The sequence below is a fragment of the Pan paniscus genome, chromosome 2 (assembly GCF_029289425.2).
Source record: "Pan paniscus chromosome 2, NHGRI_mPanPan1-v2.0_pri, whole genome shotgun sequence".
Taxonomy (NCBI): domain Eukaryota; kingdom Metazoa; phylum Chordata; class Mammalia; order Primates; family Hominidae; genus Pan; species Pan paniscus.
This window is the reverse complement of record NC_085926.1, coordinates 6,708,518-6,718,985: the sequence shown is the minus strand read 5'-3', so window position 1 is coordinate 6,718,985 and position 10,468 is coordinate 6,708,518. Positions and strand designations below refer to the sequence as shown.

General features: G+C 36.3%; 1 long non-coding RNA gene across 1 annotated transcript in view; it reads left to right on the top strand.

Annotated features, from left to right (window-relative positions):
- Positions 1–1,653: 1,653 nt before the first annotated feature.
- LOC117979576 (uncharacterized) overlaps positions 1,654–10,468 on the top strand; it is a 73,017-nt gene continuing 64,202 nt past the window's right edge. The window contains exons 1-3 of the long non-coding RNA XR_004670433.3: positions 1,654–2,162; positions 5,007–5,060; positions 5,357–5,467. This is a non-coding gene — a long non-coding RNA (uncharacterized LOC117979576). The remainder of the gene's footprint in view (positions 2,163–5,006; positions 5,061–5,356; positions 5,468–10,468) is intronic.

The window sequence follows — 10,468 nt, the reverse complement described above, 5'->3', positions numbered from 1 at the left end:
CGCTTAGGATAATGGCCTCCAGCTACATTCATGTTGTTGCAAAGCAAATTATTTTATTTTGTTACGGCTATGTAGTATTCCTTGATGTATATACACTACATTTTCTTTAACCAGTCCACCACTGATGATTATCTAGCTAGATTCACTGTCTTTGCTATTGTGAATAGTGCTGTGATGAGTGTATGCATGCATGTGTCTTTTTGGTAAAATGATTTATATCCCTTTGGGTATGTACCCAGTAATTAGTCAAATAATAGTTCTGTTTTAAGTTCTTTGAGAAATCTCCACACTGCTTTCCACAGTGGCTGAATTAATGTACACTCCCACCAGCAGTGTATAAGCATTTCCTTTTCTCTACAACCTTGCCAACACGTTTAGTTTTCATTTTTTTGACTTCTTAGTAATAGCCATTCTGACTGGTGTGAGATGGTATCTCATTGTGGTTTTGATTCGCATTTCTCCAATGATTAGTGATGCTGACCATTTTTCATATGCTTTTTGGCCACGTGCATGACTTCATATCTTTTTTTTTTTTTTTTTTTGAGACAGAGTCTTTCTCTGTTGCCCATGCTGGAGTGCAATGGCACAATCTGACCTCACTGCAACCTCCGCCTCCTGGGATCAAGTGATTCTCCTGCCTCAGCCTCCTGAGTAGCTGGGATTATAGGCATGCACCACCATGCCCAGCTAATTTTTTTATTTTTAGTATAGATGGGGTTTCACCATGTTGGCCAGGCTGGTCTTGAACTCCTGACTTCATGATCCATACCCCTCAGCCTCCCAAAGTGCTGGGATTACAGGCATGAGCCACAGCACCCGACATGTCTTCTTTTGAAAAGTGTCTCTTCCTGTCTTTAGTCGGTTGTTTGTTTTTTTGCTTGTTAAGTTCCTTATAGATTCTGGATATTACACCTTGGTCAGATACAGTTTGTAAATATTTTCTTCCATTCTGTAGATGATCTGTTTACACCGTTGATAGTTTCTATTGTTGTGCAGCAGTTCTTTAGTTTAATTAAGTCTCACTTGTCTATTTTGTTTTTGTTGCACTTGCTCTTTGAGCCTTCATCATGTAATCTTTGTCAAGACCTATATCCAGAATGGTATTTTCTAGTTTTCTTTTGGGATTTTTATAGTTTTAAGTCTTTCATTTAAGTCTTTAATCAATCTTGAGGTGATTTTTGTATATGGTGAAAGAAAGGGTTTCTGTTTCATTCTTCTGCATGGCTAGCCATTTATCCCAGAATCATGTATTGAATAGGGAATCCTTTTCCCATTGCCTATTATTGTTGACTTTGTTGAAGATTAGATGGTTGTAGGCGTGCAGCTTTATTTTTGGGTTCTCTAACCTTCTCCATTGGTCTGTGTTTCTGTTTTTGTACCAGTATTGTGTAGTTTTGGTTACGATAGCCTTGTAGTACACTTTAAAGTTGGGCAACTGATGTCTCTGGCTTTGTTCTTTTTGCTTAGGATTACTTTGGCTATTCAGGCTGTTTATTGGTCTATTAACTTTAGAATAGTTTACTCTAATTATGTGGAAAATAATTTTGGTAGATTGATAGAAATAGCATTGAATCTGTAAATTGCTTTGGGCAGTATGACCATTTTAACAATATTGAGTCTTCCTACATGAGCGTGGAGTGTTTTTCCATTTGTTTGTGTAGTCTCCGATTTCTATCAGCAGTGTTTTGTAATTCTCATTGTAGAGATCTTTCACCTCCCTGGTAAGCTGTATTCCTAGGTATTTTATGCTTTTTGTGGCTACTGTGAATGGTATTGTGTTCTTGATTTGGCTCTCAGCCTGGACATTACTGCTGATAGAAATGCTGCAAATTTTTTAATGTTAATTTTGTATCCTAAAACTTCACTGAAGTTGTCCATCAATTCTAGCAGCCTTTGGGCAGAGACTGTGGGGATTTCAGGGCATGAATTATACTGTCTATAAAGAGAGATAGTTTGACTTTATTTCTTCCTATTTGGATGCCTTTTGTTTCTTTCTCTTGCCTGATTGCTTTAGCTAGGAATTCCAGTACCATGTTGAACAGGAATGGTGAGCGTGAGCATCGTTGTTGTGTTCCGGTTCTCAAGGGAAATGCTTCTAGCTTTTGCTTATTCAGTCTGATGTCGGCTGTGGGTTTGTCACAGATGGCTCTTGTTATTTTGAGGTATGTTCCTCCTATGCCTAGTTTTTGAGGGTTTTTAACATAAAGGGATGTTGAATTTTATTCAAAAGCCTTTCTGCATCTATTGAGATGATCATTTGGTTTTAGTTTTCAGTTTTGCTTATGCGATGAATCACATTTATTGATTTGCATATGTTGAACCAACCTTGGATCCCAGGAATAAAGCCTACTTGATTGTGGTGGATTAGCTTTTTGATGTGTTGCTGGATTTGGTTTGCTATTATTTTGTTAAGAATTTTTGCATCTATGTTCATCAAGGATATTGGCCTGAAGTTTTCTTTATTGTTATGTATCTGCCTGGTTTTGGTATCAGGATGATGCTGGCTTCATAGAGTGAGTTAGTGAGAAGTCTCTTCTTGATTTTTTGAAACAATTTAAGTAGGATTGGTACCAGCTCTTTTTTGTATGTCTGGTAGAATTTTGTTGTGTATCCATCTGGTACAGGGCTTTTTCTGGTTGGCAGGTTTTTTCTTTACTACTGATTCAATTTGGAAACTTGTTATTAGTCAGTTCAAGATTCAATTTCTTCCTTATTTAATCTTGGGAGATTGTATTTTTCTAAGAATTTATCCAGTTCTTCTAGGTTTTCTAGTTTGTGTACATGGAGGTGTTTCTAACAGTGTCGAGGCATTTTTTTTTTTTTTTTGGTATTTCTGTCGGGTTGATGGTAATGTCATCTTTGTCATTTCTGATTGCATCTATTTGGATCTTCTCTCTCTCTCTTTTTAAATTAACCTAGCTACTGGTCTATCAATCTTCTTTATTATTTCAAAGAACAAACTTTTTGTTTTTATTCATCCTTTTTATGGATATTGCATCTCAATTTAATTCAGTTCAGCTCAGATTTTTGTTATTTCTTTTCTTCTGCTACCTTTGGGGTTGGTTTGCTCTTATCTTTCTAGTTCCTCTAGGTGTGATGTTAGGTTCTTAATTTGAGATCTTTCTTCTTGATATAGATGTTTAGTGCAATAAACTTTCCTCTTAACACTGCTTTAGCTGTGTCCCAGAGATTCTGGTATGTTGTATCTTTGTTTTCATTAGTTTCAAAGAATTTGAATTTTGCCTTAATTTTATTTTTTACCCAAAAGTCATTCAGGAGCAGAAGCAAGAAAATTGTTTAATTTTCTTGTAATTGTATGGTTTTGAGAGGTCTTCTTCATACTGATTTCAATGTTTATTGCACTGTGGTCTGACAGTGTGATTTATGATTTCAATTGTTTTGAATTTGTAGAGAATTGCTTTACAGTTGAGCATGTGCTCAATCTTAGAGTATGTTCTGTGTGTGGATGAAAATAATGTATATTTTGTTGTTCTTGGGTGGAATATCCTGTAGATGTCTGTTAGATCCCTTTGGCCAAGTATTGAGTTTTTGTCCCAAATATCTTTGTTAGTTTTCTGCCTTGATTATCTCTCTAGCACTGTCAGTGGGGTGTTGATGTCTCCCACTATTATTGTATGGTTATGTGTGTTTCTTCATAGGTCTCTGAGAACTTGTTTTATGAATTTGTTTGCTCCAATATTAGGTGCATATATATTTATGATAGTTCACTCTTTTTGTATAATTGAACGCTTTATCATTATGTTATGCCCTTCTTTGTTCTTTTTGATCACTATTGGTTTAAAGCATTTTTTTTTTAATCTAAAGTAAGAACATCAACCCCTGCTCTTTTTTGTTTTCTGTTTGCTTGATAGATCTTTCTCCATCCCTTTACTTTGAGCCTATGGGTGTGGCTGAATGTGAGATGGATCTCTTGAAGACAGCATACAGTTGTGTCTTGCTTCTTTATCCAACCTGTTGCTCTTTGCTTTTTGAGGGGCATTTAGCTCATTTACATTTAAGATCAATATTGGTATGTGAGGATTTGATTGCCATTGTGTTGTTAGCAGGTTATTATGTAGACTTGATTGTATAGTTGCTTTATAGTGTCAGTGGGCTATGTACTTACATGTGGTTTTGTGGTGGCAGGTATCAATCTTTCATTTTCACATTTAGTACTCCATTAAGTACCTCTTGTAAGGCAGGTCTGGTCATCACAAATTCCTTTAGCACTTGCTTGTCTGAAAAGGAGTTTATTTCTCCTTAATTTATGAAGCTTAGTTTGGCCAGATATGAAATTCTTGGTTAGAATTTCTGTTCTTTAAGGATGCTTACTATAGGGCCCCAATCTCTTCTGTCTTATAAGGTTTCTGCTAAAAGGTCTGCTCTTAGCCTGATGGGTTTCCCTTTATAAGTGACCTGTCCCTTTGCTCTAGCTGCCTTTAAGAATTTTTCTTTTGCATTGACCTTGGATAATCTGATGACTATGTGTCTTAGTAATGGTCATGTTGTATAATATCTCACAGGGGTTCTCTGAATTTTCTGGATTTATTGTCAGCCTCTCTAGTAAGGTTGAGGAAATTTTCATGGACAATATACTCAAATATATTTTCCAAGTTTCTTGCTATCTGTCTTTTTCAAGAATGCCAATGAATCATAGGCTTGTTCTCTTCATATAATCCCACATTTCTTGGAGGTTTTGTTCATATTTTAATTCTTTTTTTTGGATTTGTTTGCCTGTATTGATTCAAAGGAGTGGTCTTTGAGCTCTGAAAGTCTTTCCTCAGCTTGGTCTATTTTGTTATTAATGCTTCCAATTGTGTTATAAAATTCATGTAGTAAATTTTTCATTTACAGAATTTCAATTTGGTTCTTTCTTAAAATTGTTATGTTATCTTTCAACTCATGGATCATTTTACTGTTTTCCTAGAATTAGGTTTTAACCTTCTTCTACATCTCATTGAGTTTCCTTGCTATCCTGATTCTGAATTATTTGTCTGTCATTTCAGCCATTTCAGTCTGGTTAAGAATCATTGCTGGGGAGCTAGTGTGATCATTTGGAGGTAAGAAGACACTTTTACTTTTACAGTTGTCAGAACTCTTTTGCTGGGTTTTTTCTCATCTGTGTTAGCTGATGTTTCTTTAAATTTTGAAGTTGTTGTCCTTTGGATGGTGCTTTTTGCCTTTACATTTTTTGAAACCTTTGAGGGTCTGACTGTGGTAAAAGTTGTGTTTGGTTGATTTAGCTCATTTCTGGGTGCTTTCATGGACCAGGGCTCAGCTCAGCATCCCTGGACTGCATAGTCTAAACTTGGAGGGTTGGGACCAGGTTCACAGGTTTGTTCTCTGGCCCCTTTAGGTCAAGTTCCTGCTATGCTGGGGTGACTGAGGTGTCCTCAGTCCACTACTAACAACATTTTGGTGGGGGCTGCCAGTCAAAGTGCTCCAGTGTGGTGATGGGGAGCTGCAGGTGAGTGCGCTGTAGTGTGGAGGCCATGGGTGAGCATGCACTGGCAGGGCAGTGGGCAGTCATGGGCAAGTGCATGATGGTGGAATGGCTATGGGAGTGTGTGTCCTGATGAGAGTAGAATTTCAAGGAAACTGCAGAAGTTTTAATGTAATACCATTTCCTGGCTTCTAGGTCATGCCAGCATCCTTTCTACAGATCTCCCAGTACTTGCAGGTTACAGGGTGACAGAGGTGGTGATGGAGCCACATTGGGACTTCTGGAGCTAAACAGACAGAGCAGTAGAGATGGGACCCTGATTTTGGTGGATTGAGAAAAAGGCATAATTTTAAAAATTATCCCAGTTACATCAAATCATTCGGTACAGAGAATGGTCTTTTTCCTTAAAACTTAGTGCTCTATCTACTTCCTTGTTAATTTTAAGTTTTCCAACATATTAGCATTGTCATCCAAATTTGACAACATTTATAAGTGTGCCAAAGATAAAATATTAGGCAAGTGAAAGATAATATGATGTTCTACTAAAAAATATAATAGGAAAGATCCTGACCTGAACATCCGTAAATATTTTTTTCCTCTTTTGCTTGATGAGTATATAAAAGGCCAGTGAAAATCTCATGAGTGGAGATTTTACCAAGATACTTCTTTAATGGTCCATTTAAGTAATTATAAATTACTGTGTACTTAGAATCATAACCAACTTATCAAGGCATAAGGGAGCTAAAGGTAAGGTATATGCAAATTGAAAAGTCATTTTGATCTTGGTTTGTGAGACTGGATAGTGTTGATGAGAAGAAAGTTTGAGTATTGTTATATACCAGTTCCTTTGAGTAGGTTCTAGAATGGCAGCTGTCTTGTTATTCTCCCATTACCAAAATTCATGGATATACAGTAACTGAATTAAAGTGTATATAATAGATGAACATTAGTCATAATTAAATAAAACATTTTTAAAAAAGAAATCCAGAAGCCCAGTGCCGAGAACCTATTAATTCAGACTAAATATCTTCATGGGACTTGTTACATTTTAATTGTGGTGAAACCTATACAATGATTACTTGTAGTAAAGTGAGGTAGAAGAACAATACTCTGCATAGAATTCAGGCTTCTGTATAATTGCCTTTATAGAAAGACCATGTCATATAAGCTTACATGTAATTGGCAATGTGCAGAGGGAATAAAGTTAGTTGGCTTGCATATTTTTCCAGTGTTGAGAACTTACCGAGTGAAAGGCACCATACAAATAAAATAGTCAATGCAGATGGGTACTAACATAGCAGAGAAAAATAGGTATACAGGTAATTACCACATAGGTAAACAATGATATTTCTTAAGAGAGGCAAGTGGTAGATTGCGTTGTTGGCTCCTAAAATTCATCTGTTCCTGAATCCACAGGCTTTCTTCATCTTAGGACCATGTGGCTTTGGGCTCTTGACTTTGTACCTGATGACCTGCTTTGGCCAGAGGCAGAAACAACAGTATGGCAGTTCTGAGAATAGGCTTTAGAAGGTCTCTTAAGTTTCTGCTTCCTCTTTTCTGCCTCACTCATCATTATAAGAAGTACATACTATTAATAGATTAGTCCTCAGGGTGTTGGGGTAGAGTAGCAAAGCCACGTCAGCAGACCTATAGACCTGCAGTAGGAAGATGAGCGCTATTTAGACCAGTGGACGCCCTGGCAACCTGGAGGTACATCAACAGTAATAAATTATTGTATCAAATTATTATTGGAAAGGTTTGTTATGCAGCATTATTTTAACAAAATCTAACCAATAGAAGGCACAAAAAATACACCGGAATTTAAAAAAGAGTTACATAAATCTAAGGAATTTGTTATAGGTGGCTTTGCTTTTAATGATAGGCAGATAGAACTTAGCCAGTTAAAAAATGGGGAAGATAGGTGTGTTCGCAGAGAAGGGTGTGAGAAGAATATATAGAAATCAAAGATTTATACCTTTGTAAATACAGGAAGCAATCTGGAAATAACATTCTGGCATAGTTCTCTGGCCCACAGATGTTGTGGCAACTTCCTTGTTCAAGTTCATAAAATAGGCACGATGAAGGAGAGAACTGAAAGGGAAATTAGGTAACTTTTCTCTCTCCTTTCTCCCTCCATAATGACTAGGATGGTGATTTTACCATTCAGTATCATTTCAAAGGTATCTGTATTTTATCCTGGCTCTCTGAAATGGATGGTTCTAAGATTAAATTGTAGATTTGTAATAGTGAGAGAAAGTTTCTCATAAATTATATCTTAATACTATGTTACAGTATTAATGGTAATTATATACTATTAATATGGTAATTTGGTGCTAAGATAGTGACAAAAGTCAATTTATAAAATAGTGTATAGACCAGGAAGTTGAGTATGATTCATCAATCAATTGGTTTGAAGATAAATATCTTTTACTGCCTCATAATACACATTTTTAAGAGCTCACAGGATTCTCCAAACAATTTATGTATAATTATGCCATTAAGGTAAATATGATGAAAATGGTAACACTACATTAGGGAAAACTAACACAAACTGTTTTTAAAAATAATTTTCAATTAAATTACATTGTACCTGGTTTCATTTTCATTAGTCCAATTTCATTGACAAAATGCCTACACAAATTTAACTGGCTTTAAGTTGCAGGGAATATCATATCATTAATACGCCATTTTTATTTGTGTGACATAACACCTTTTATGGAAATGCTTCTTCAGACAAGGCCTTGGGCCCTACTACGTAGAGACAATGCACTGAAAGTAAATTAGTAAACTTAGAAAATGTTCTCTAAACTTTTAGGTTGCTAACAGAGTTGAGAGAGAACAGTCTTATTTATTTGTGACAAGGTATAAATAGAATTGGTAGATAATCTCAATGTCATTTTGGCCAGTTTTGTCGATTTTCTATTCATTTTTCTATGCTTACTGTAAATAGGCAGTGAATAGTTGATACAACTGTGTGAATATTTCAGACTCTTGTGAACCCAGACATCAAGCCTGGAAAAAAATTTGTTTTAACTTATGTTCTCCAGAGTCACTCTTCAGATTGCTCTCAACCTTGATCCACTTGGCCAATGGCACGTGGGTAGAAACTGTCTAGTGGGCAAAGTTTAAGCTTCTGCTATAGGAGGTCCTTCACATTACTAAACCCAGTTAGCAATTGTTTCATACTGTTTGTGCGCATAGCCTTTAGATGGTCTTATAATTGCTAAGAAACAAGTTGTCTCCCCTTAGGCACTCTTCTTTCAGCCTCAAATTTTAATTATGGCATCTAGTGACATAAGCCCATAAGTATTACACCAAACATGGGAGATGTGAGAGGCTGGGGACTTGCTTGGGTTTTAGAGAAACTCGGAGAATAGATGAGGGAAGAAGACTAACCAATGGCCCTCTTGGATTTCTTGCATATTTCTTGTCATTGACATAGAGAAACATTTAGATGACAATTCAAATTATGATTAGCATTTAAGCCTGATTCAAAATCTCCATCTCTGTATTTGCAATCTGGATTTTTTGCTGAAGTAGTAGACATTATTATTTTCAAAGGAGACCAGATGGAGTGGCAACAGTGCTACAGAAACAACAGAGAACAGGGATTCTTTTAAGATTATTATTACTTTTAAAAAATTCAGGAAGAAAGTAGATACCAATGTGGACGCTACTGAATAGAGTGAACCCTTGCAGCTCTCAGACTGATTTCTTTGAGGTTTCTGGGAAAGAAAGAGTGATCTGTGAGCATTCAGAATCACAGTAATTTAGACATTTAAAAACGATACTTTATTTTGTACCTCAAGATGGTAAAGGGTATTACACCTATAGCAACTGTTAATGGGTATTTCAGTGGCACATAATGTTACATGGGAAAGGAAATAGAAGAATGCACATTTTTACCTCACTGAGAAAATATATAACAACAGTGTGCCTTTTACATTGTAGCTATCATGCTTGCTTTAGGAACTTCCCATACCCACACCCCAATACAGACACCACTAAACTAACACGCAAGCACACTCACATCTTCAATCAGAGGGACTCCTGGTTGTTATAGTGTTCAGAGCTATACAAAGAAAACTGATGGGCCGGGTGCGGCAGCTCATGCCTGTAATCCCAGGACTTTGGGAGGCCGGAGCAGTTATATCACGAGGTCAGGAGACCGAGACCATCCTGGCTAACACGGCGAAACCCGTCTCTACTAAAAATACAAAAAATTAGCCGGACGTGCGTGGTAGCATGTGCCTACAGTCCCGTCTCAGAAAAGAAAAGAAAAGAAAAGAAAAGAAAAGAAAAGAAAAGAAAAGAAAAGAAAAGAAAAAAGAAAGAAAGAAAGAAAGAAAACTAATATATCCTCTTGAAAAATAATGTGTTTTCAGAAGTAAAGAGCAAAAAGCAAAATAAAAACTAAATCAAACCAAACCAAACCAAAAAAAAGGATGGAAGCTGAAGAAGAAACCCTGCTTAGGAGGCTTGTCCCAGGTAGATCTGCTAATACAGAGCACTTTCCCCATTTACTCTCCTAATTCTTCCCAGTCATCTACTTTGCTAAAAATATTTCATTTTCTTTTGATAATCTGAATGAAATTCCATCAAAGCGAGATTAATCTCATTAAAAAAAAAAACACTTCTGGCCAGTTTTTCAGGTATTTACTCACATATTCATGCCAGCCATCATAAATGCTTATTTAGATTCTTGATGCTTCCAACTTCGGAGAAGATGAGAGGTGATTCATTCAAAAAGCTTTTCTTCTTCCTACTGTTTTAAGAAAATAACTAGTTTTGCCATGGGTTGCTTCTTTAATGACTTCCTGAATAATATAAATGACTTCCTAAATAATATCTTTATATTAGATAGATAGATATCTATCGCTGCATAACAAATCATCCCAAAAAGTGGTGACTTGAACCCACAACATTTATTATCTCATGGCTTGTGTAGGTCAAGTGTATGGATGTGGTTCAGCAGGATCTTTTGACTTAGGATCTGTCAGAGGGCTGCAGTCATGGAGTTGGCTG